This window comes from Pleurodeles waltl, chromosome 6, assembly GCF_031143425.1.
Source record: "Pleurodeles waltl isolate 20211129_DDA chromosome 6, aPleWal1.hap1.20221129, whole genome shotgun sequence".
In the NCBI taxonomy this organism is placed as follows: Eukaryota; Metazoa; Chordata; class Amphibia; order Caudata; family Salamandridae; genus Pleurodeles; species Pleurodeles waltl.
In genome coordinates this window covers 1,024,083,563-1,024,110,713 of record NC_090445.1, presented here as the reverse complement: position 1 = coordinate 1,024,110,713, position 27,151 = coordinate 1,024,083,563, and positions in this window count along the sequence as shown.

Here is a 27,151-nt window from a genome sequence, read left to right as displayed (position 1 = left end):
AGGGCTACCCCTGACCATCAAGGAGAAAAATATGAAGGGCAGAGACCAAACTGGTAAGGCAAACCAGCTTCTACTTGTAGAAGTCTGTTTGTATATTTTTGTAATGTAATTCCAACCTGTTGTTGTCTCTAAACCCATTTCGCTAGGACGTCAAGAGGGTAATATATGCCATGTACTTTGAACACAATTATCTAAGGTCTTGTTTTCTTTTTTAATATAGTTATTATTATATTCTATTTATCTGGTATACATAATGGGCCTGATTACAACTTTGGAGGACGGTGTTAAACCGTCCCAAAAGTGACGGATATACCACCTACCGTATTACGAGTTCCATAGGATATAATGGACTCGTAATACGGTAGGTGGTATATCTGCCACTTTTGGGACGGTTTAACACCGTCCTCCAAAGTTGTAATCAGGCCCAATGTGTTTTTAATTATGATAAAATTGGCTTGGGGTGCCCATCGCGAACCCATGTTCCCTAGCACTCCAATTGGCTAGGCTCAGGGAGGGTGGGAGCACAGAACCATGTGCTTTCACCCCCAACTGAACATTACCTTAGAGGTGGGGCATAGCGGTTTCCGGCGTTCTGAACACTTTGGGACTCCTCAGCACCCAAAGGCCCAGGGACAGGCTGAGGTAGGTGCTAGCTGGGGAGGCCACACCCTGTGCAACCCTGGATAGGGGTGCTAACTGACGAAGCTTGTGATCACCAAGCACATGCTGAAAAGTCCTTTGTGCAGGAAACAATTAAATTGTCAATATACCTTTTGTGATAATGTTCCTGCTAAAGTAGCGCAGGGGGTTAATATGTCTGCTGTAAAGAACAGAACTATATTTCATGTAGCAAGTTGAGTAAATTGGTAAAGCCAGCCTTTAAATGCACTTTAACACATGTGAATGTATGTGAAAGGGGGACTATAGAGAGATGAGGGAAATATATGCCAGTTGGTGGTGAGGGAATCCACGGAGGCGGTGGTGGGGTGCCAATAAGTATGCCGCATAGGTAGCCATCGGCCCTCAGCCATTCATTTATAAGGCCACAATCTACACACGCTCTACGAACCCTGTCTTAAAGACATGGGGTCACCGAGCGTGTGTAGATCTGATCAGGCTGGCTCTCATGGGGCTGCACATCTCAAGCTCACACCCAGCAGCCTGTAGCCATGCAGACTTACCAGGTTTGCAGACAGGGAGGTCCTGGACCACCAACCCTCAAATGTTTGCACTTCTAGAAGTTTCAGGGCTTCAGCTTGAGCCCTGATACTTCTAGCCATGCAGGCTTTCGAGGGTTTGCGTCACGGTTCTCACTCTCGGCAACACAGAGCCACGAGAAGCACTGCCCTCAGGACTGTGACCCTGTGCCATGCGGTAGCCGGTCTCCTCCCTGAAGGCAGAGCTCCTCAGTGTGGGTAGAGAGTCGTTGTGCGTTAGAACCGTGTCTTCCAACCCAAACCCCATTGCAACCATGTATCTTGGAGCTCCAGGGGGGGAGTTGAAGGATGCCAGCATGTGGCTTACGTCCTTCAACTCCCCTATGGGACTTGCAGGACCTTCAGTCTTGCGTTCAACGGTCCGGGCAGTGATAAGATAACCCTTTACTGTTGGGGCTGACAAGCACGTTGTTTGAGGCCTCTTTGCCTCAAAGCACCACATGGCTGGAGTCACGAGCCTCGGGCTCGGCAGCCCATGGCCACGTGGGTGTAGCCCTTCACTGTGGGGCCAGTGAGCATGAGGCACGTGTTTCCCGGTCCCCCAAAGCCCAGGATAGCAAGAACGTCTGGGTACTGGGGCCCAAGCATGAGTTTTCTGTCCCCAGTGCCATCTAGCCCTGTTTTTTTGTTAAAAAAAAAAATAATTATTACAAAATAAATACATGTAAATGACTATATATATTTTTTTTAAAAGCACATCAAGGGTTGGGTGGCATTCTACTCACCCCAGGTTAAGGTCCTGCTGTCCTGGGGAAATGTTGAGCACAACACAGGAAAAATGTTGACTACGACACAGGGGACCCCCATGCTCCCTCCATGCAATTTTCCAAAAGGCTGGGTCTAGGGTGGTGGAGCTGGTTCTGACTATATATGCTTAGAGTGAGCTCTACCCCATCACATGGTCCAGAGCCTGGGGAGCTGTGGCAAAACCTGGAAATGGACCCCATGATATTAATGAATGTATTATGACAGTACCATAAAAATTAGTGATGGTCTAAAGTCAAATATGTCTGTTTTTGTACATAGGATCCCCAAGAGCAAACGCCGACCCATCAGGAAATGAATGCCTTTCAGCAAGTTACAGCTAACACCAGTTTTATAGTTAGAGAGCCTTGTCAACAACATACTTTTCTTTCTTATTTTGTTTTATTTCTAATTACGTTTTCTGCTACTTTTCTTTTCTTTATACAGGATATGACGTTGAAGTACAGATGGCTGTCAAAGCTCCACAACATATCCCAGAGGCTGTCAAAGCTCCACTAGATATCCCAGCGGCTCAAGATGCAAAGTCCTCAGCGCCACAGGATACAACTCTTACGGGTAAATAAGTTATCCAATGCCTCAGAGAACGCTCATAATCACTGTGTTGTATTGTAAGTATGACATTTTTTTTCTTCCCCGTGGGGGAACACACGAGCCGCACGACATCGGTGCAAAAGGTAGAAGGGGGCATTGAAAAGGTTGGCCAGAAATGGAAGTCTACAGCATCTAAACAAGGACCCCCATAAAGAAAGGCACCATCCATTGGATCACGTCAGGTGTGTTTTAAAAATGTAGAGCTAAAACAATCCTGACCTCTATCTCTCTCTCAAGCAATTTTCTTTCTCCTCTAGGATATAGCTGATCTAGCAATACCTAAAATATATTTTTTTATCTTTCACATCGCAGAACCATCACAAAAGATCTTGCAAGGTGTCTGCCATAAGGCAAAGCAGTAAGCGTCATCTTTAAAAGACGTCACAGGAGTCTTAGAAAACAGAAAGTCATCAACAGCCATGGAGATCAGCGCAGGGCGTGAGGACAAACAACGGCCCTGCTCTACAGATAGTCATCATAGACCAGGTACAGCCCTTAACCACTGCACCAACTTACAAATAAGCACTGCTACCGGTACATCAAGCACTTCTACAGAAAGTACAGTTCTGGAAAGGGCTGAGACACACAGGCGATAAAGCACGCCTGCAGACACACAACATCAAGTACTGTGTAAAACTGCTGAAGGTGATCCGAAACACTGCAACAACCCTAAAATAAACTGTCTTTCCTTAAAGAATCAAAAAAAGAAGCAACTGGTACCTGAGCTACAAATGGTTCTTCTAGATGTCTGAGTTAAAAACCCAGTTAAGCCTCTGGGAGGACAACAGGTGTCTAAGTGTTTTATGACTGAGACGTGTAATGTAGAGGCGGTTCCCAAAGGTTCAGTCCCAAAAACTCCTACAACTATTTTGGACTTTAGGGCCCATGTTTATACTTTTTTAGCACCGCATTTGTGCCATTTTTTGCATCAAAAAGCGGCGCAAATGCGGCGCTAAAAAAGTATAAATATAGGCCTAGGTTTGAAAATGATCACCCCATAGAGGGCTCTTATGCCGCCTGTAAAGGGCTTCACAGGCAAATCGATGCACAGCTGTCCCTGCATGAAAACTAAACAACGCATTGCCCTGTGTGGCCCGTGAAATCGACACACACCCCTTTGTTTCCACGCATCTCCTCCTCTGTGGTTCTTTGTGCAGATTTTGCATGCGAACCAGGTACTTTGAGCTTGAAAGAGACTTTGATTGCTTTTAAAAGGCCTAAGACACTTTATATTACTTTTACAGTGATATCTCAACATATACTTATTTCATTGTAATCATTTTGACCTGCATCTTATCAGATGAATATTATATATTTTTCTAAACACTATGTGGTGTATTTTTATGGTGCTACACTGTGTTATTGTATGATTTATCATACAAATACTTTACACATTGCCTTCTAAGTTAAGCCTGACTGCTCAGTGCCAAGCTAGCAGAGGGTGGGCAAAGGATCATTTAGATTGTGTGTGACTTACCCTGACTAGAGTGCGGGTCCTTGCTTGGACAGGGGGTAACCTGACTGCCAACCAAAGACCCCATTTCTAACATTGGTGATCAGCGGTGAGGATAGGACTTGTATTTGTGCAGTGACATACAGTAACTAAGTATTCACTACCTTCCCACAGTTGAAGGTCAACTTGATTTTTTTAATCTTTTTTCTGCAATTTTGATTTTCCTGACAATTTTCTAACTAAAATCCTCACTCAACACGTCTCAGGCTGGGTCTCAAGGTGGAAATGAAGATTTTGACCTAGCCCTGTTGGAGACATATACTGTCAAACAGCTGAAAGGGTTCTGCTGGGATATGGGAGTACCCACCCAAGGTGCCTCCAGAAAGGAGGAATTTCAAATGGCGCTGAGGGCCTAGACAGAAGCAAATTCAGAGGAGGATTCTGAGGAGAAGGGGTCAGAGGATGGTCCCCCAGCGGATATTTTGCCATAAGAGGGTGAAGTTAGCACTGCAGTAGTGCCCCCTGCCAAACCAGGGAGCAGTGTCTCTAATCAGGGCCTGACCGCAGAGGAAAGGAGAGAGGAGAGGGAATTTCAATTGCAAATGGCAAGGTTGAAAATTGAGGTTCAACAGGAGGAAAGGAGGGCAGACAGAGAAGTAAAAGCAGCTGAGAGAGCCTTGGCTTAGAAGAAACTTTTGTTGTCTCATGAACTGAGGCCCATATTTATACTTTTTACCGCTTATTACTGCTGGCTAACGCCATTTCGGTGCGCTGTGCGGGCATTAAATTTATACTTTGACGCACGGCGGTGCAAACCACAGGTGTAAGTCATTTTTTTTACGCACATTGCAGCGTCAAGTCGTAAAGCACAACAACGTTAACGCAGCGGAAATGACTGTGGGTAGATTTACAACACCGCAATCCGGATATGCAGCATTTTTTGACACAATAGCATCACAGCCATTTCAGTAGAGGAGAACCAAAATAGATCCCAGATGCCTGTACAGACCCCAGGAAGATGACAACAGATCAGGAACCAGCCAGGAGGACCCACACAAGACCCAGGACAGTTTGAAGAAGAAAATAAAGTGTCGCTTCGGTGCAGAGGAGCAGGAAATCCTGGTGAAAGAGGTGACGGAGCACCAGCACCAACTGTTTGTCACCTCAAAGTTGCCTATCAGTAAGAGAGAGGCAATATGGCAACAAATTGTTGACAAGATTAACAGTGTGGCAGAAGTACGCAGAACAGTCATCGAGTGCAAGAAACGCTGGCATGACTGCAAGCGCAGGACCAAGGAAAAGATGACCAGGAACAGGAAGGCAGCACTGCAGACTGGAGGTGGGAGTCCAGCACACCAGGAGGCCCTGGACCACATGGAGGAGATGGTTGCAGCCGTCATCCCTGAGGAGATCGTCACAGGGATTCAAGGACAGGACAGCGCAGACTACCAGGAGACAACACACATGCAGGGTAAGTCGCATGGGGAATTAAAATGCACAAATGTCAACTACAACCGGGGGGGGGTACCGACCACAAAATACATGGAAGTCATCATATACATGGAGTGGCATGGGTAAAGGGGTATGGCATGGGGACATGGCCTGTACAGATAGAAGCTGGGGCACACCATAACACAAAACCAACAACAGTTCCATGGGGGTATGCTGCCATGCCAACGATGTTGCAAAGGTAAAGCCACTCTAGGAGGGAAGGCCACTATGTCAAACTGACATCCTGTCACACGTCAGCCACTATACCCCCTACATTAACTAGGGCCCAATTAACAACCTCTAGCCATACCAACAACTGGAATGTAACAGTGACAACAGTTGCCACTACCACCTCCGCTGTGTGTGCAGCTCAAGTAGCCAATGGCATTAACGTCCCCATGGATCATACACACCTAAATTAGTGGGTTGAGGATGACAACTTGAAACAATCCCCTGAAACAAGACAAATGTTCCAGTGCTGTCAATTGTGAATGCCCATAGTTCCCGCAAACATCAGCCAATGTCATCAACAGTAGGTGCTACACAGCACTAAGTTCACACCCATGCTGCATATGCCAGAGTCCATCCTATGCCTGGGTCACAATGCAACATCTCAAATGTCATACTGCTCAGGCAACAACATTGAGGGGGAGGAAACATGTAACTGGTCACTGAAATACACCTGCACAGTCAGAGGAGGAAATAGGACACTGCTACGACTATCAGGGCAATCCAATCTCCACACATTCCCCAACATCAGCTGTACACATTACCAATGCTAACATCCATCTCGTGCCATAACAATGCAATGCATAGGATACGCTACATTTCAACTACATATAAGTGGATGTGAAAGATCAGAGACTGGGGCAGGTCTAGATTGTTAAGTGTGCTGCTAGTGCCATCAGAGCACCCATAGCCAGTGAAAGGTCTCACCATGAGGATGGATGTAGACGGAGGGTTGAGTAGGACAAGAAGGTGGCAAATCACTATTTGGCCTAAAACAACACCTAGAGGAGATGATGCTGACAAGTCTAAAAACTTACCACAATACATGTGACATGCAGGTGGAGCATAGGCCTGGGAGAATGCCCATCTGAAAGACTAGAGCAATGAACAGGAAATAAGATCACAATGTGAAATCATCACAAGGCAGGCATGTCACATCAACAATGCCACAACACAGACACACTAATTGTACCCTATTTCATTGTAGAGGACGATGGCTCTCCTGCGGATATGCCTGTCCAGGACTACCCTGATGACATGGATGACGAGCTAACAAACATCAGCCACCAGACCCTCCAAGAGGTCCTTGGAACCCACCAGACCCCACCTTCTGTCACAAAGAGGAGCACAGAACAAGCAGCCATCACAGAGGACCCACCCACAACACCAATTGTAAGACCTGCCAGCTCCAATACAGCTGAGGACTCAGATAACACAGGCACCAGCTTTGAGAGAACTGTAGTCGGAGTACAGCGGGAGCTGGCCAAGGAGGTGCGGGTGGGGATGCAAACTATGGCAGTCAGGCTAGAAGGGGTGCGTTCGTGCATGATGTCAACTGAAGAACAGGCAACAGCTATGCAAGGGCGAACAACTATCTTGCAGGAAGTAGAAAAAAGGCTGAAGGAAATCAGCAAAGCTGTAATACAGTTGACCCAACACCTACAACAACAATCCTGTCAACGCGTGCGCAAATTCAACATTGAACCCCTCAGGGCAGACCTGGCTGCCTACCATTGTGATGTGGCTGCTATTCTCAAGAACCAGCAGATCCTCCTTGCAGCAGTACTGCCCTTAAGACCTTCACAGGTAGCAGCGACCGGGATGTCTGACTCCACGTCTTCTAACACTGAGGTGTGTGTTGCACCTTCACAACCACGACCACCAAGGACAGAGGAGGCAACACACACATCAGAAGAAGAAGACATGGAACAGATCACCTTCACACGGAAAAGTACCCGGAAGCACTAGTCCCTGCCACATGGCCACCTATTACCAAGGTCCAGCGCTTTGTAACATGCCAGTCTTGAAACAACTGTACTCAAGACTGTTCTGCAAACCACTGTATATCTTGTCAGCCTGCCCAGTGATTGTCTCTCACTTACTCATTGGCAAATCCTGTCCCTCTGCACTGTCTGACACATCACCCCAGCATGTCAAATGCATTTTCCTTTAGCACTTGTGTAGGATCACAATGGAAGATGTCACTATAATGTACTCACAATCATGGACAATGTACATATAGCACTACAGCACTTTTCAATAAATAGCACTTACACAACCACTTAGTCTCTGTGTAATGTGACACATCAACCGTGCAGTAGATCACTGAATTTTGCCTCCTGTCAAATTACATAGGCCCTCATTCTGACCCTGGCGGTTCTCTACCACCAGGGCCAACGGGGGCGGGAGCACCGCCGACAGGCCGGCGGTGCTCCCTTGGTCATTCTGACCGCGGCGCTTTGGCCGCGGTCAGAACGGGAAAACCGGCGGTCTCCCGCCGGTTTTCCACTGCCCCTTAGAATCCTCCAAGGCGGGGCAGCTCGCTGCGCCGCCGAGGGGATTCTGACCCCCCCTACCGCCATCCTGTTCATGGCGGGAAAGCCGCCATGAACAGGATGGCGGTAGGGTGGGTCGCGGGGCCCCTGGGGGCCCCTGCCGTGCCCATGCCAATGGCATGGGCACGGCAGGGGCCCCCGTAAGAGGGCCCCGCAAAGTATTTCAGTGTCTGCCTTGCAGACACTGAAATACGCGACGGGTGCCACTGCACCCGTCGCACCTTCCCACTCCGCGGGCTCGATTACGAGCCGGCATCCTCGTGGGAAGGGAGTTTTTCCCTGGGCTGGCGGGCGGTCTTTTGGAGACCGCCCGCCAGCCCAGGGAAAAACTCATAATACCCTCCGCGGTCTTCTGACCGCGGAGCGGTATAATGGAGGGCGGGATCCTGGCGGGCGGCCTCCGCCAGGGTCATAATGAGGCCCATAGTCTGTCAATACAACTGTCCTGAAATTATGTAGTCTGATAACTATGGACAGTGGCTTGGATTGCACCATACTCTGCCCTTCCTGAGGGTAATATCTGATGAAAAGAGAAACCATACACCATAATGCTGTGTTGTACAGAATAATACTTCCTCAAGGGATATCTAAGCCATCAAATAGTGGCAGCAAAATTGTGCCACCTTGCAATATTAACACATATAACAGTGCCCACAAATCTAAGCAAACAGTCAACAAACTGCATGAATGAAGGTGTCTGAGTTTACATCCAAATACGTAATCATGCTGAACAGTGTCACAAATGAGCTCTGTGAGTCATGAACACAATACTACAAGAGTGCTTACGACCACTCAGCTAATAAGGGTTTCCTTGAACCTAACACTGCAGTCAGACATAACACAGTGTCCCCAATACCAAATCTGGAAGCACGGTTTGTGACTTTTAAAACATACGTAATTAAATAAACACGTTGGGATCCATAGTAACTGTGATTGGTGGTTGCAATGAATGGTCTAATCTTTGCAAGGTAGCTCTGGGGTAGCTGCCAATGTTACAGCTCAGTTAGGATTTGTTTGTAGCATAGGACACAAATGTAATACAACAGAATTTATGTACACTTATGCCAAGGCCCTGATCTACAAGCATTTCACACAAACTGTAAAGGGTTCACTACATATTTATTAAACGGTAATAACAGAAGCGAAAACTCAGGGAAAAGCCTTACCTACCCTAATCTACCCTAACTACTCATTACCCACAACTGTCCCTAACTAACCTAAGCTAAACTTACTTATCACATGTAATGAAACATTCTAAACATCAACCCCCCACCCCCCTTATGAGACGGGACACATGGAGGACAACAGATACTAACCTAAACACATACTTTCCTATACTAAACAAAGATAAATTTTTTGTTAAAAATGTTTTTATACTTTTTTATATTTTTTCTATTTTGTTTTCAAAACACACAAGAACCCCAACATAGCCCCCCACCTAGCCACCCACACACTCAAAAAGAAACATTTGAAATAATCAGGACCCCCCCACCCACTAACACTAACTAAACTAACAGCCTATACTAACCTAACAGACAAGAACCCCAACATAGCCCCCCACCCACCCACCCACACACTCAAAAATAAACATTTGAAATAATCAGGAACCCCACCCCCACCCACTAACAATAACTAAACTAACAGCCTATACTAACCTAACACTAAGCCCCCTAAACCCACAAAGTATAAGAATAAGGAAAGAGGAGGGAGGGGAGGGAATCATGTCCATCAAAAATGTCTAGAGGTTGGTCCTCCGGAGGGTCCGCTTAATGGACCGCACCCGCCGGTTGATATGGCGAACATCCTGCCGCAGGCGACTCATTTTTCTGAGAACACGGTCCATTTTCGCTGCATGTCCACAGAAGCAGCTGGATCAATTGTTGCAGCTGGGGTGGTCTGTGTGCCAGCTGAGGAAGTGTGGGGCTGTGTATGGTCAATGCCTGTGGGCTGCCCTGAAGGTTGTCCAGTGCTAGGGCCTGGAGCACTTCCTGATGTTGTTGGCACAACGGTCCCAGCTGTTGGTGGTGCCACCTGGGTGGTAGTGGTGCTGGGTTTGGCTGTGGTGGGCAAAGAAGGGCCACCATGTGGGGATGACCTCCAGAGGCCTGTTTGTTCCTCTATCTGCGGGCCATTATTCTGTACCCCGACTCTACCTGCAGTATATGCTGGTACTGCATTGCCTGCCTCTGGAATTCACGCATGGATGGGTGTCATACTAGCAGTTGCCAGTTGTCAGCTAACAAACATGCTGCACATCCTCCGCCAATGACAGGGCTACAAATGTCAGTGTACGGGATGGAAATCTAGTGCCACATGATCTGCAAGTTGCAAATGGACTTGCTAGTATAGTACTCATGTGCTGAACCTGAGTGTGTATACTAGGTTCAGACCAAAGATTTACTGATTTACATGTCTGTGTACCAAACCTGTATCATCAGTCCTAGGTACATCATTCACAAACCTATGCCTGTGTTTGAGGGTGGGGGGTGGAGAAACAAATAACAATTTCAAACAACATGGACACCCAGGAAGCTTATGAAAGCTGGACATGTGTTTGGCTCAACACACACCACAGGTAAGGTGTATCTACAAATAGGAGACAGCAAACCCTTGACCAATCCCAGCGCCACACATGTCTGGAAATGCAGACCTTTGTCCACATCATATACTTCCAGTAAGCCATGACTTACAACTAACACAGAGATGCACTAACACCCCTGGCCATAATTTGCATGCACACCAAGGCCATTGCACTCAAGTGCCACATACTCGTAGCACTACATGTGGAGCTACATGCTGCTAGGAAGTTCAACAGACAGTTTAATCGGTACATTAGTGAATAGGGAAGCAGACGTCTGTGGGTAAGCATTTTGCAGCCCCATTCTGGGAGAATGTGGGTCTGAGAGGCTGACTAAATCACAGATTAGGTGCAGTGTGACTCTTGCTGATACAAGTGTTATCCACATGACTCATCCCCATTCACATTGGGGGCCCTACAGGACTGACCTTGAATCCCTAAACAAGACAATAGGATTAGCATTGGCCAACTCTAAAATGGTGAGAAAAAGAAATCCCACTCATGAAACAAGACAAATGATGGGCCAGCGCATCACAATTTGCTATTTGTTCAACACACAGGAGTCCATCACACATCACCAGCAAACACAACACATAACAGACATATCAACACTTACTGGAGTTGTCGCGATCCTTGAATGAAGCCACCTCGCCCACAGTGTAGGGTGCTGGTCCACCTGTAAGGCATGGAAGGGAGAAATGTGCTAAAATTCTGTGCACTGACCAACAACTCCAAAGACAAATACTGTGTGTAAGATTACAAATGTAAGTAAATCCACTCAGACATGATGATACTGCATCCAATATAGCAAGGCTAACTTTTACATACCATGGGTCTCCAGTGAAATTTACACACATATCTGCACACATGCAGTGGCCCTAACTATCATGTGGTGGCAAACATGCTCCTTCGTTAGTGAGCAGACATAATAATGGAGTGTATTCGTCTCATCATGTGTATCCAAGAGAGACATCCAAAGCCAGTTTCCTTGAGGACTGCATTACCAGTCAAACAGCCATTGTGGCCATGACAAATGTATGACACATAGGTACAATGTACAGAGGGTCAGGGACAGTTGTAAGCCCTCATGCTGTTACAGTTTCTTCATTTGATGTGGCCCAGCTATGATGATTTGCACCAACCATAGAGATATGAACCCATGTCCATACCTTTGACCTGCCATCCCTAAACGAAAGGTGGAACAACAAACACCAAATACCAGTGTAAGATGTTAGCTGAGGGCACCTTGCATTTTTTCCCTATGTCTCCAAATCCAGATCTGACATGTGTCCGAAATGATGAAGGACCACAATAATCCCTAACATTTATAGAACTTCCGTGATCGCTTTCCTTACACACTCACCAGACACACATTAGACATATGTCTGGGTCACATTGCTATCAACAATTGACGTGAAGCCTGCACTCATTTTCTGCATCATGTAGTGTTTCAAAAGTCAGTCTAGCTGTTGCATCAACAAAGGTCGGTAATGTTTTGGAAAATATATACCTCACTGGCAAATGTGACCTATATACAGTATACATAATTGGCTCCTGATTTGTGTTGCTGTCTGACACAAAGGTGGCACAAAATTACAATAAGCAAAAGTATTCAGTAAGTTGGCAGAGCACTTGCTTCCTGACAGCTAGCAATTGTGGTCCTTAACATAGTCCATCAATGACCCTGTATGTTTCCAAAGAATTCCACACACTCAACAACGTAGCTGGCAGATATTGTACAAATCATCTGATGTCACTACAGAGCATTTAATCGTGCACATTTACAGGATTTTTACTCACCAACAGGGCCACCAATCACAATTGCCAGGTGGTCCAGCAGATCTTGCTCCCTGGAGATGAGGTCAGCCCAGCGGTGCTTCAGCTAGTGGTCATTCCTCTGGCTCCGATGCACACGTTGCAAGTGATGCAGAACCTTTCCCTAACGGATTCTCCGTGCCTCGGTGTGATACCCCTGTATCGCCCGCCCACCTGCCTCAATCATAAGGGGGAGGAAATGGCACACCAGCCATATGAACCCCCCAAGCTCCTCCTTATCCTTCTTGCCAAGACGTGGCCAACCCAACATCTTAGCACAGAAAAAGGGGAATAGGGGATAAAGAAGAACAAAGGAGAATAGGGGGAAAGTAGAATAAAAAAAAGTAAACTAAACGAACTAAAAGAGCCAAACTATCCCCAAACTATCACTACCAACAACAGACTCCCACAAACAACAAAGACAATACAATACTGGACAATAGTACACAATAAACACTCAGACAGGATACAACAACAATATTTAATTCACAAACTAACAAGTAATGGACCACACAAGAGACAAAAGCACAATTTGACTAGACAAAACTCAGAACACAGCCACACAGTCAAGAAGAATCACAGACTGCAAAGTGAAAGTACACCCCGCGTACATAATCTGTAAACAGGATATCCTATTACATCACTTTCTGCATAAAATGGCTGCCGTTTTTATCGCTATGCGGAAAAAAAAATTACGCATACAGTATGTGCGTCATTTTTTTCAACACACAGGATTAAAAATGAAGCCGCATCCATATATTTGGAAATAGTCTAACACTTAACACATTTTCAGGGCATAATGCATTGTTTTTCAGGCATAAGCCTCATTTTTTGACGCTTGTGCGTCATTTTTTGACGCCTATGTGTTAAAATTTCAGGGCATTTAACTGGGTTTCGGTCATTTTGCCATTTTAATGTAATGTCACATTTGTGACACAACTGAGATAGGCTGATTGCACCCACTTTCGTCTTGACGGTATATGGGCACATGTGAGACATCATACTGCTGTGGACCATGATCCGCTACTTCCTTAACAGGATTTTCACTCTTGGCTGACGCACTAGATGGCCAAATGTGTGGCTTCATATATGTATTGCACAAATTGGGCATGTTTGGCGTCAGGAGATGATAGCAAGGTGACACACATAAGTACAATACCTCAATGCCTATGGCTCAATGTGTGTGCATTGGCTACTAATGTAGTTGTTGACCCAGTGTGTGTGCATCTCAAGATGCATTATTGAAAATATGCTTGTATGAATGTGAAGTCAATGTGTCCAAACCTTAGAAGCAAGTCAGTGTGGAAATGAGAGAGGACATGTGTTAGTCGTACATGTAGCAACATCTGTTGTGTGCACTTCCAAGATTTTGGGTAACCTAGACACCACAAATGACAAAGCATGCACCGATAGATGGCAGACGCTTGTTCATGTAAATGGTCCAAAAGTTGCCCATCCCATGTCCTGGAAATTTGGTAACTGCTTCATGTACATGTACAGACTAGGTGGGTACCATGTTATTGGCACAGACAGCCAAAGGTGACCCACAACTGTAATATCACGCCACAGTTGTGGTCATATGACTGAGCCACAACTCTCCTGTGGCAGTGGTGCACCCGCAGACGAGGCAGCAAGTGGCCACACATTTCCAGTGATCAATTGCACATAGGTGTCTGGTTCATGTGTGTGGTCCAATGTTGATCCTGTATATTTTTAGGGGTCTATGTTGTCACAGTTACGTCAAGGTCTCATTATGAGTCAGTGGCGGCTATTCCAATATATACTGAGTATCCTTCTGAGATCAATGGAAGTAAAGTCGATGAGGACATGAGAACCTACATGTCTCAGGAGTCATGTTCTGGCAGGTGTCATTACAACATTTGTACTCAGGTTGGCCTGTAAAGTTCCCACTGCATCTGGGAACATCATAGCCTCTGTGTTGATTATTCTTGCAGCTATTCAGCACGCACAGGCCATCAATGTGTTATGAACAATGTGATCCAGCGTGTGAACTGTCAGGGTCCTAACGTGTGGACTTTTCAATCACATTATCAGAGGTAGTTGGTTCAGCTGGAGGCACCATACCCAATCCCTGCATACGGCCCTGGTACACTGTCACACTTTGTCGTTCATGCATACATGAGACCCAGACAAGAGATAGGCCATGATTTTGGTATTCCAAGATAATTTTACAAATATAGTACAATTAAAAAGCAGATGATGCAATACAATGTATTTGGGTAGGCATTGAGGAAGCACCTGACAAAACACCCCCTGAGGAATGTGAGGTTTGGTAAAGCAAGTGTGGTACATATGTAGCCACAAGGAACCTTTAGTGTAACGCACAGACAGGTGCCAGTCAGGCTGACAGGATGCAGGGTCAATCAGGATCCAGCAATTTCACAAGGTACATACTTAGTGGTCTGACTTACACTGGTCGGAGGAAGAACAAGACAGTTGACATGGGAAACTGTGTTTTTCCTGTGTTTTGGAAGGTGACACATAAACCCAAGGGCTGTGATAGACGGCTTAATTACTAGCAATGCATAATAGTGTATTTGACAAACTGGCAACTTCTATGCTGTTCCAAGCATCTGCAGGGGCAGTTCATGTTCAAATGGGTGGTCTGCATGGAGGTGATCACAGGTGTGTGCTGCATCAGTTTATCACAAGTCCTGTAGGTGAGATTCCAGTTCAAATGACCAACAGTACCTTTCACACGGGAAGCAATCTACAGGTGATAACAGGGCTTAGAAACTACAAGCCAGTATATTAATTGACCTGACCTCCATGCAGTCAGATGTACTATGACAATGGCATACCATACTAAAATGGTGTAGCACACTGGATTACTATTGTTAGTCTGTGCGTGTAGAGGAGGGAATATCAGGGTACACATATTACCATTCCAGGGACCTCTTCAGACAGGTGGGTTGAGACCAGGAGCATGGGTGTGTCAGGAGTTAGGAAATGGGCTGACATGTACATGGAATGTCATGTGTGCAATGCTTGTCATAGGTGTGGCACTTGTGCTGTCTATGTTCTGCTTCTATGGAACTCTAGTCACAGATAGTGCTTGCAAAGATAGGTGCTGTACGACTTACTGCTGTCAAGGGTCTGGTCAAACATTCCTGTTACCAATGCAATAGCACATCCACTGCCTCATGTATGAGGCATATTTTTCCCTTATAGACTGATGGTGTCTTAGTTGTGTGCCATATACTGCGATGAACCATGTTGCTAACATGTATGTGTGAAATAGGTGTGGTCCTCTGCTATTGCCCTTCAAAGGTGAAATATACAGGATATATGTCATTTACAGTGTGTGTGTGTATGTGACTGTTGTATAATACGCATCACAATTGCTTTGGAAATTTCTGTGTCCTGATCGGTATATCAGCAATGTTCAATGAGGCTACACTGTTATTCTGATAGTTAGAGATAAAGGTGAGCAAGAATGATTACCCAGACCATGATATGGTGATTATTATCGGTGTTTATGTACAGTTGTTAATACAGTGGTGATGGTGAGTTGTTTTAAAATAAATTGTTCACAATATGTTGGGGCCTACGCAATCCAGCAGCTGTGTTTTGTTGTTCCCCCTCATGTTGCAGGCCAGCATCCTCCTCTTCCTCCTCTTCAGGCATTTGTGGCTCTGGTTCTAAGAGGGGAATGTTCCTTAGTATGCAAATGTTGTGCAGGATGGCACATGTTAAAATGATCTTACAGACCATTTCTGGTGAATATAGGAGGCTGCCACCAGTGATGTCGAGGCACCTGAATCTCGACTTGAGGATGCCGAAGGTTCTCTCGACTATGGTGCGTGTCCTCCTATGCGCCTCATTGTAGGCACGCTCTGCTGCAGTGCTTGGATTGCCAAATGGTGTCATAATCCATGGCTGGATCCCATACCCCTGATCAGCTGAAAAAGAAAATGAATGGGATCATGTTGATGTAGCTTGCCCCATTAATATCACCTAGCATGGCAGTAGTTGTGTTGTCTGTGACTCTTTTGTGTTATTGTGTTGCTTCCTAGGCTTGTAGGATGTACCATCTGCATTGTGTTGTTTCCTTGGCTGAATGAGTGTTTGCCTGATGACCGGTTGTCAGCAGTATGTTTTGGGATTTGCAGTACAGTGTGCACTCCCTAGCATTGTGACTTGTGATACAGGTGTCCCTGTGTCTTCACTGGGGGTGAGATGATAGTTCCATACACAGATTCAAATTGACAGTGGTGGTAACACGTTAGCATCTATGTACCCTGGACATCACATACCTTTAGACATATGCAATGGATTCATTTAAACATCAGTGAGACGCTTACATTTTGCAAGGTGACAATTAGCCAAACCTCTCCATACGTTGTGATCATTGACGTCTTAACATTTGACTGTACACTAATTTCAGATGTGTGACAGGTTAACTGCAGACCTATCAAACATGGCTAGCGATGTCACGACCTCAGTGTGTTCCTGTCCACATGTTGCTGTTGTGGTGTATGTGTTGTGTGTCCTAGAGGGTTGCTGTGCAGTGTGTAAGGTTTTTGTACTTACCAATAAGTAGTCCATTGCCATACCGTCCATCCTGGAAGTGTTGATTGATGGTACAGTGACGGAAGATGAATGAGTCATGGACACTCCCAAGATACTTTGCTACGATGTTGGTGAACAATCCTTGGTGATCCACAAAGGACTGCACATTGATGGAGTGTGTGTGCTTCCTGTTGCGGTAGAGGTGTTCAGTTGCAGCAGGTGGCACAAGGCATACAAGTGTGCAGTCGCTGGCACCAAGGACGTGTGGGGATCCATTAATGAGGTAAAACCCATGTTTTGTCTCCTGCTGCTTCTGCTGTGTGTTTGGGAAGCAGATGTGGCGGGGTGTGAGTCCAATGATGGCATCCAGTACTTTGGGCAAGAAGGCAGAGAATGATGGCTGTGATATTCCGGCAACCAGGGCGCCAGTGCTTTGAAAGGAGCCACTTGCCAACACGTGAAGTACGGCTAGCAGCTTGGTTTCTGTTGAGATGGTGCAGGGTGTCAGCAAGGTGGGTGCCAACTGTGGCTCTAGGCTGCGCAGCAGCTGCTGAATGGCCTGCCAGTTCAACCTGTACCTCTGGATGATGTCATGCTCCCTGAGGCCATGAAGGGTTGTTCTGGTGCGGAATATCCTCTCCTGCCTTCTGTGCTGCATTTGGGGTCCCTGCTGGTGTTGTGGTAGCTGCTGTTGTTGTTGCTGGGCTCTGCATCCGCGTGCACGCTGGATGAGAAGCACCTCCATGTCTCCCTTTTGTTGCTCTGCTGTTGCTTCTGTGTGTTCTGATTAAATACAGGTGTGGTTGCCCCATTTTAACGCCTGCCCTGACGCAGGCGTTAATTTTTGACGCAAATCCGGCTGTGCGTCATTTTCCGACTCTGCCTCCCGGCCGTGCAGCATTTTTGCCAGGAAGCATAGATACGACGCACAGCCGTTTAAGTCATTTTTTGGACGGGAACGCCTACCTTGCATATGATTAATGCAAGGTGGTTTCCTGCATCCAGAAAATGACGCACACTGTGGGATTTTGGCGTCCACGGGCTCGGGCATCAAAGTTAAAATAAGGGGCAAGTTTTGCGTCGAATGTGCGTTAAAACTTTTGACGCACATTCAGCGCAGACAGAGTATAAATATGCCCCTGAGTCTCAAGGAGCTGGAGATCAAGGCGAGACAGTCTGAGTGCAGCAGTGATGGTGGCAGCATACATGCAGGACCTGTTGGGGAGAAGAAGGTTTGTATACCCAAGAATGTGGTGCCACGTTATGTGGTGGGAGATGACATTGATAAGTGGTTGGCTGTCTATGAAGTTGCACTAAGGGCTCATGGGACCTCTGAGGAGCAATGGGGGGAGGCCTTGTGGTTTTATGTACCAGTAGTGGGGAGGGACACACTCCTCACACTAGATCCACATGATCAGAATGTCTATGCACCTATGAAAGCCACTTTACTGGCCAAGTTTGGGCTGACCCCTGAAAAGGTTTAGGGACAGCACCAAACTTTCCACACAAACTTGGGTAGATTGCTTTTATTTCTCCAATAAGGCACTGAATGGATGGGTGCGGGGCAGCAAAGTAAATGATTACAAAGGGTTATATGATTTGATTCTGAGGGAGCATATGGTCAGTATTTCTTTTACAGAGTTGCGCCAGCACTTGGTAGATAATAAGCTGACTGATCCCAGGAAGCTTGCTGAAGATGCGGATCTCTGGGTTAACACCAGAGTGTCCAAAATGGTATCTTGGGGGACACCCAGAGGTGGTCAGGGTTCTCAACAGAAGAAAGAGGGGGGAGAAAAACGTAAAGATAAGGAACTCTCAAAAGGCCCCCAAAACAGTTCCCGAGGGAGGTGCATGGTAACCATTCCTCTTCTAAGTTTGGGAAGAAACCGGGGTACTTTGACAGGAAGGTAGGGAAGATCATCCCCAAATGCTTAGAGTGCTACCAGCATGGACACTCTTAGGGTGACTCCCAGTGTTCCAACAGAGCACAGCCCACCACTAGAGGGCAGACACCTGGGTTGGCTAGTGTAGCGCTTGGGGGAGACAGTCCCAGTTAGTTTTGGGGTACAGACAGAGGTGTAGAGGTGTCCCTAGTGTCCTTAGTGTCCCTGGGAGATAAGGAGATGGTGCCTAAAGCCAACATGCCTGCAAATACTTCCAAGTATAGGCAGTAGGTCACCATTGATGGGCAAAGGGTTGTGGCTCTGAGTGACACAGGAGCCAGTATGACTACTGTCAAGAGTCGGCTGGTGTCAGCAGAGCAGATAGTCCCTAATACATTCCACCAGGTCATAAACGCTGACAATCGTGAGAGTCACCTACTGGTGGCTCTGGTTCCCTTTGAGTGGGGGGGGGGTCTCTGGTACTCTGAAAGTAGCTGTGAGTCCTGCCATGCCTGTAGATTGTCTGTTAGGCAATGATCTTGAGCATACTTCCTGGAAGGAGGTAGAGCTCAGATCCCACCTGGAGATGTTAGGTTCGCCTGAGAGGGTCTGCATGACCACAAGGTCCATGGCTGCCCGGGAAGGGAGTCAAGGGCATCTGGAGCCTGGAACAATGGCCCAGACAGCTGCAAAGAGGAAGGGCAAGAGGCACTGAAAACCCACCTCAGATGTTCCCACTGTGGTGGATAGGGCCCCTGAGGAGGAGGCCCCTGAGCCAACCGGAGATGACATAGTTGACCTGGTCAACCTGCCTGAACTTGCTGGCTGGCAAGTAGAGGGTGGGCCAACCAGGGCAGAATGCTGCAAGGCGCAGAAGGAATGCCCCACCCTTGAAGGTCTGAGGCAACAGGCCACAGCCCAAGCAGCTGGTGAAGCCTCTGGTGTTCACCACATCTACTGGGAGAATGAGCTCCTTTAAAGTGAGCCTAAGGCTCCGGCCATTGGGCAGCACGTGTGCTGGTGGTCCCCCAGTGTTCCTGGGCCTTCCTACAGGGTCTGGCTCACCACATCCCCCTGGCAGGACATTTGGACCAAGACAAGCTCTTTGCCAGGCTTGTCACCCACTTCCATTGGCCTAAAATGCAGGTAGCCTCAGATAATTTCTGCAGGGCCTGCCCCACCTGCCAGGCTAGTGGGAAGACAGGGCAAAGGCTTAAGGCCCCCCTGATCCCACTCCCCGTCATTGGCACCCCCTTTGAAAGGGTGGGCATTGACGTCATTGGTTCCTTGGACCCCAAAACTGCTTTGAGCAACAGGTTTATCCTGGTTTTGATGGACCATGCCACCGGCTATCCAGAGGCAATCCCTCCGAGAACCGTACCTGCACTGGTGGTGACCAGAGCCCTGATGGGAATATTTATCCATTTGGGATTCCCTAAGGAAGCTGTGTCTGACAGAGGCAGAAACTTCATGTTTGCATACAAGAATTCCATGTGGGATGAGTGTGGGGTGACCTACCGGTTTACCACCCCTTATCATCCTCAATCCAATGGGCTTGCTGAGAGATTCAATAAGACCTTCAAGGCATGATCACTGGTCTACCTGAAGCCATGAGGCATAAGTGGGAGGTCCTCTTGCCATGCCTGCTGTTTGTTTATAGGGAGGTGCCCCAGAAATGGGTGGGGTTCAGGCCCTTTGAGCTTATCTATGGTCACCCTGTCAGGGAACCGCTAAGCATAGTTAAAGAGGGCTGGGAGAAAGCTCCCAAGACACCACCAGAGAATGTGGTCAGCTACATGCTGTCCCTCTGCAACCAAACCCAAAACTTTTGGAAGCAGGCCAAGAGTAACCTTGAGGCCAGTCAAGAGGTGATTAAGGAGTGGTATGACCGGAAGGCCACTCTGGTTGAGTTCTCACCTGGAGACAAGGTTTGGGTGATGGATCCAGTAGAGCCTAGGGCTCTCCAGGACCGCTGGTCAGGCCCATTTGAGATCAAGGAGTAGAAGGGGGAAGCCACTTACCTACTGGACCTTAAGACCCCTAGACACCCCCTAAGGGTTCTCCATCATAACCCACTCAAGCCTCATTTTGAGAGGTCGAGGTCAGTATGCTCCTTGTGACAGATGAGGGCATGAAAGAGGAGAGTGAGCCTCTCCCCAACCTCCTCTCTCTCTGCCAAAGAAGGTGATGGGTCAGTGGAGAGTGTCAATCTCTCTGACTCCTTGACACTGAATCAGAGAGGAGACCGGTATGAGTTATTAGAGTGGTTCTCTTCCCTGTTTTCCCTTACTTTCTGGACTCACCCACTTGTGTGTCCATGATATTGACACAGGAAACAGTATCCCTGTAAAGAACAAAATTTACAGGTTGTCAGATAAGGTTAAGGCCAGCATCAAGGAGGAGGTCTCCAAGATATTGGCCCTAGGGGTTATTGAGAAGTCCAGCAGTCCCTGGGCCAGCCCTGTGGTGTTGGTTCCTAAGGCTGCTGCACCCGGTGCGAAGCCAGAACTCTGGTTCTGTGTGGACTACCGGGGTCTCAACTAAGTCACATGGACTGACCCTCAACCCATCCCCGAGCTGATGAGCTCATAACAGGCTAGGTGCTGCCAAATTCCTCAGTACTTTTGAGCTCACATCAGGGTACTGGCAGATCACCTTGACTGAGGGAAATAAAGAGAGATCAGCATTTTCCACACCTGATGACCATTACCAGTTCCGGGTGATGCCCTTTGGGTTTAAAAATGCCCCTGCCACCTTCCAATGGTTGGTCATCGGAGTCCTATCTGGTAAGGATGTCTTCTGCACAGCCTACCTAGATGACATAGCTGTCTATAGTTCCAGCTGGGAGGAACACCTGCTCCACCTCAAGGACATGCTTCAGGCTCTGCAACAGGCAGGCATGACCATCAAGGCTAGTAAGTGCCAGATTGGACATAGGTTCATGGTGTACTTGGGACACCTAGTAGGTGGTGGCAAGGTGCAGCCACTCCGGGCCAAGATTGAAACTATCGAGGCCTGGCAACCACCTAGAATACAGACTGAAGTGAGAGCCTTCTTAGGCCTCGCTGGGTACTACCGTAGGTTTGTCAAGGACTATGGTACTATTGTGTAACCCCTGACTGAACTTACTTCCAAAAAGCAACCTAGTTTGGTGAATTGGACAGAGGCTTGTCAGAAAGCCTTTGACTCTCTAAAGGAAGCCCTGTGCACGGCCCCGTGCTCAAGGCCCCTGACAACTCCCAGGAATTTATTGTGCAGACAGATGCTTCAGAGCATGGCATAGGTGCTGTTCTAGCACAGCTAAATGAGGAGGGATTGGACCAACCAGTAGGCTTTCATTAGGAGAAGACTATTACCACGGGGACAGAGGTGGAGTGCTATTGAAAGAGAAGCATTTGCTGTGATCTGGGCACTGAAGAAGCTGAGACCATACCTGATTGGGACTCCCTTCTGGGTTCAGGCAGACCACAGGCCCCTCAGATGGCTCATGCAGATGAGGGGTAAGAATCCTAAACTCTTGAGGTGGTCCCTTTCCCTACAGGGGATGGACTTTACGGTGGAGGATCGCCCGGGGATTGACCACGCCAACGCTAATGGATGATCTCTCCAGATACTTGCGCCTTAGCGATAAGAGCTCCCAGGAGGTTGGGTAGCTCTCCCCACTTTCAGCTGAGGGGGACACATGTTAGAACTGACAGCCTTAGGGTGGTCACCCCTAACTTTTTGCCTGCCTCCCTCCACATTTTACATACTGTTTTTGCTGGTTTTAAGACTGCGTACTTTGCCACTGCTATGCTATTTTCTCTCCCTTTAAACATGGTAACATTGGATCATACCCAATTGGATTATTTAGTTTACTTATAAGTCCCTAGTACTGCGCACTATATGTGCCCAGGGCCTGTAGATTAAATGCTACTGGTGGGCCTACAGCACTGATTGTGCCATTCACTTAAGTAGCGCCTTAACCTTGTCTCAGGCCTGCCATTGCAAGGCCTGTGTGTGCAGTTTCACTGCCAATTCAACTTGGCATCTAAAAGAACTTGCCAAGCCTAAAACTCCCCTTTTTCGACATATGTCACCCCTAAGGTATGCCCTAGGTAACCCAAAGGGCAGGGTGCTGTGTAGGCAAAAGGCCGGACATGTAACTGTGTAGTTTACATGTCCTGGTAGTTTAAAACTCCTAACTTTGTTTTTACACTGCTGTGAGGCCTGCTCCCTTCATAGGCTAACATTGGGGCTTCCCTCATACATTGTTTGAGTGGTGGTTGCTGATCTGAAAGGAGTAGGAAGGTCATATGTAGTATGGCCAGAATGGTGATACAAAATCCTGTTGACTGGTGAAGTTGGATTTAATATTAATATTCTAGAAATGCCACTTTTAGAAAGTGAGCAGTTTCTCTGCACTTAAATCCTTCTGTGCCCTACAATCCACGTCTGGCTGGGTTTAGTTGACAGCTCCCTTGTGCATTCACTCAGACACACCCCAAACACAGGATACTTAGTTTCACTTGCATACATCTGCATTTTGAATGGGTCTTCCTGGCCTGGGCTGGGAGGGTGGAGGCCCTTACACTTGCATGTCAAAGGACAGTAGCCTGCCCTCACAAAGGACTTCCACACCCCCTACTGGGGACCTGGCAGACAGAATTGAACTGAAAGGGTATCTTGGGCAGTTCTAAGCCACTCTTTGTAGTCTCCCCCACTTCAAAGACACATTTGGGTATTTAAACAGGGCCACTACCATTATCAACTCAGACACTTCCTGGAGAAGAAACTTGAACCAGAACTGCTCCTGAGAGTTTTTAGATGACTCAGCGGAATTCCGTCCACCGTTACTCATCATGTGATATCAGCTCTTCACCAGGTGATGCGCGTTTCTCTGCAAGGGGAGGAGGCGGCACCAGCTGGAACCAGCGGCAGCACTACAATCGGGCAGGAGCCCTTTAAATTCCTTTCTCGCGCTCCCTCTCGGCGGGAAGCGCGTTTCTCGGCAAGGGGAGGAGGCGGCACCAGCAGGAACCAGCGGCAGCACTACAATCGGGCAGGAGCCTTTTAAATTTCTTTCTCGCGGTCCCTCTCGCGGGACGCGCGCGGGTGGAGCCAGGGCAAAGCCTGGGCCAAGGGCGGGCCCGTCCTGCGCCCGTCAGCGGCCGGCAGAGGCTGGGCTGGGCCACCCCCCTGAGATCTTCTCCGCGACCCCAGGATCTGGTATCCATATCTCCAAAACAGGTACTGTGTTTCTCTCCCTTGGCCCTCCGTGACTATACCTCTGTAACCTGCATCTCGCCTTTCTCGTTTCCATCCTTTTAAAAAAAAAGCAGCAGTCTGTTATTCGACCTCTTAAGCGTACTTTCTCTTAGTAAACAATTATATTAGAACTTTTGTCCTCAAGGCAGCCAGTAATAATGGGAAAAGGAAACAACCCAGTGCAAATGACATTCCATTTAAAAAAAAACACACGTCAATCCTGAAATTCATCTCTGGAGCAATGGGAGAAATCGATAAACAGATCACCAATGTTGAGGGGAAAACACTCACCCAGAATAAGTTATTGGTAATTCCTAATTCTCCCCCTTTAACAACAATCCCTGAAAACCCGGCAAAGATTTTTGGAAGTGAAACCCGGTCTAAAATTACTAATGGCTGTATCCAACATATAATTGACACAATCTCAGATGGTGATGACCATCCTCCCTCACCGAAACGTAAGAGGAAACCCCAACCAGCAAGGAAGGATGTCCCACCCAAACAAGGGCCGCCTGTGAACGCTAGACATGGCTCTTCGAAAGTACAACCCAATGTATGTATCCAAAATGCTCAAACCTGCCCCCAAAACCAAAAATCTGACCATAAGAATAAATCTCATATAGCGAAAGGGAAAACTAATACCGCAGAGACACTGACTGCTCCAGAAAAATTAGTTAGTACACGTTTTGATCAAGTAATGGAACGTCTAACTCAATTGGAGGGGAAAATGGATTATCTACTTAAAACACTGAAACCACAATTAATAAACCCCTCATCCCCAACTGCACAACAGTTTTGTTATTCTGATTTCAACGTCAGGCCTTCTTTAACGCATCAGGCCAAACCACCCACTTTACAGATTTCCCAAAGGCAAGTCGATCCCTGTGCCTCACCTGAAAGAACTGGCAATGCCCAACCCCACAAAATATCGGCAAAAAGAAGGGAACACGTAATCACTCCTAAAGTTTACCAGGGTGCCCCCTTAACCGGGAGAGATATACTTGACCTTGCGCTTGCGGCAACCCCTTATGTGGCAGTTCTTGCCAATGTCCCCATTTTATCTGGAGCAGGGGGGGAATCATGGGCAGCTCTGAGGACAAGGCCCTGCACTGGATTGCAACTCGCCTGAAACCTGGCCTGACAAACAAACTTTTTGAAGATATCAAGATGGTCAGAAGGGTAAAATGGGTGGGTAGAAATCGTAAAATACTTAAGGGTGATCGTGTAGTTCTTTCATTTAAAACCCCTACGTTGGTCAAAGATATCTTAAGAAATTTAAGTCCACATCAGATTACCGACCATGGTGTTGCCCTGCTTCCTCTGGGTTTCTTTTATACGAGCACCAAAAACTACGATGGACCTGGCCTTTGTCTTGAGGATCACAGAACCAGGCCTGAGTCACAATATACGATTTCTACCGTGAACAGATTTTGGGGGCTTAGTATGGAAGATACTGATTGACTATTATCCAACAAGGAACCTTGTAGACTCAAGCATCTCACAGTAATATCGGATCACGCCCATCTGGTTGTAGATAATTCAGTAGCAGACAATGGAGAAGAACGATCGAACATGGAACCCTCTTCTAGGCAATCTGCCAATGATGAATCCTTAATAAGAAGCCCTGACAAAAAAACTTTTACCTGTGCCCTGACTCCTTTGGTATGCACAGAAACCATTACTACCCCAGGGAAAACTCAGATAACTGACAAGTCTTCTGTTGATCAGGCTAGAACAATGCATAAAGACCATCTTTCTTTCTTATTTTGGAATGTGGCTGGCCTCCGATCTAAGGTGGAGAATGAGGTCTGGCTAGAATACATTCAGTGTTTTCCCTGGGTATGTCTCCAAGAGACCTGGTCTGTGAATCCGATTCATATAAATGGCTACAGGACACTACATACTCCTGCCGTTCCTTCGGCACGGGGCATGGCTAAGGGTGGCTTGTGCACCTTTATATCCAACAAGTGTGATATAATCAAGGACATTGCTTTAATATCTAATATGTTATACCAAGTGATTTCATGTCATTTAAAAAATATTGCACAATTGGTGGTCATTAATTTCTATAATAATGTACCTTTTCAAGATCTTCGATTAATACTTAACCTCCTCCAGGATGACATAGACCGAGTATGTGACTCCTCAAATAAACAATCTTATATTGTGTGGGGAGGTGATTTTAAAATATACCTGTGCCCCAGCTCAATTAAGGGCTACTGCCCCCACGCCCCTGATGGTGAAAACGATTTATTACACTTCATACACAACAACTGAGGCAACTCGTTGAATGAAGTTCTATTTAGCCTCGACCTCATCCTATGCAACTCCCTCACTCAGGGTAGGCTACAACTGAAACCCACCTTTAACGGTAGGCAAGCCAACACGATAATTGATTTTATTTTATTTTCCAACAATCTCTTTCCTTATGTACTTAATTACAACATTCAAGACACCATATTCAGCGATCATAACCCTCAAATCTTAGGCCTTACATTTCCCCAACACGCCCTTATACATAGGGACACGGAAGAGATAGTTGGAAATATTGAATTAGGAGCAAGAAATGGTTACACCATCCGGTGGTCAGATATTGAACCTACAGGTTTTATGAACCAACTAGTGACCAATCATGCTAACGAATTTAATACCTGCCTTGCAGACAACACGTGTCCACGAGACCGTATTGAGGCCTTTATGGTAATTACGGCTGATATAAAACAGTCTCTTAAAGCAACTTTTAATAAACCGAAAGCGAAAGAAGGCAAAGGCTGGTTCAATGCTGAATGCACACAAGCTCGTAAGAACTTAAAAAGTTACTTACATTCACAAAGCCCGGATAAACGCCAACTAAGTTTAAAGAGGAAGGAGTATAAAAATGCCATAAAGAAAAGGAAACAGAACTTAAAAAATGAGGCATTGCAATCCCTCTATGATGCGAGCATCCGGAACAATAATGTAAAATTCTGGAAAATTGAGAATTCTCTGCTCCTATGTGATAAAGAAATACCCAA